Source organism: Pelophylax lessonae (genome assembly GCF_965119305.1).
Source record: "Pelophylax lessonae genome assembly, chromosome: 3".
Classification (NCBI taxonomy): Eukaryota; Metazoa; Chordata; class Amphibia; order Anura; family Ranidae; genus Pelophylax; species Pelophylax lessonae.
The window spans coordinates 623,613,774-623,614,322 of NC_138770.1; positions in this window are offsets into that span (position 1 = coordinate 623,613,774).

Here is a 549-nt window from a genome sequence, read left to right on the forward strand (position 1 = left end):
GGGTTCATGCTTTTCCTGGAGTTATGCTTTAAGTTTACTTTAGTTCTGGTAGGTGCGAGTAGCAGTAGTTTGCAGAATCTTAATGATTAATCCTGCATACGTTTTAAGTCGAATTTAGTTTAAACTGGATAAATCGATTCCAAGTGCAGCAATACAAAGGGTGTGCAGAGTTTTACAGTTTGTTTCCTTTAGAAAGAAACCACTGCTTAAGTAGAAAGGCCTGTGTCCTGCCAGCGTGCTGTAGATAAGCACCCTTATGTGAAAGCAAGTATCTCTCTGCAGAGGTCCAGCACTTCCCCTGCTGAATCAGAGCCAGAGCTCTCCAATTCGTGGGGAACATGAACTTTGCTGATCTCAGTCTGACTCACATTGAGTATGTTGGACCTCTGCAGAGAAACCACTGCTTCCACACAGACAGCAAGGGTCTCATTATGGAGCATACTGGGAAGGGACTATTCAGGCTTGGCTGATTTGTAAAGAAAACAAACGATAAGACATTGAATATTTATTGTTTTGATGCACCTGCTGGAATGTATTTAGCTGATTTAA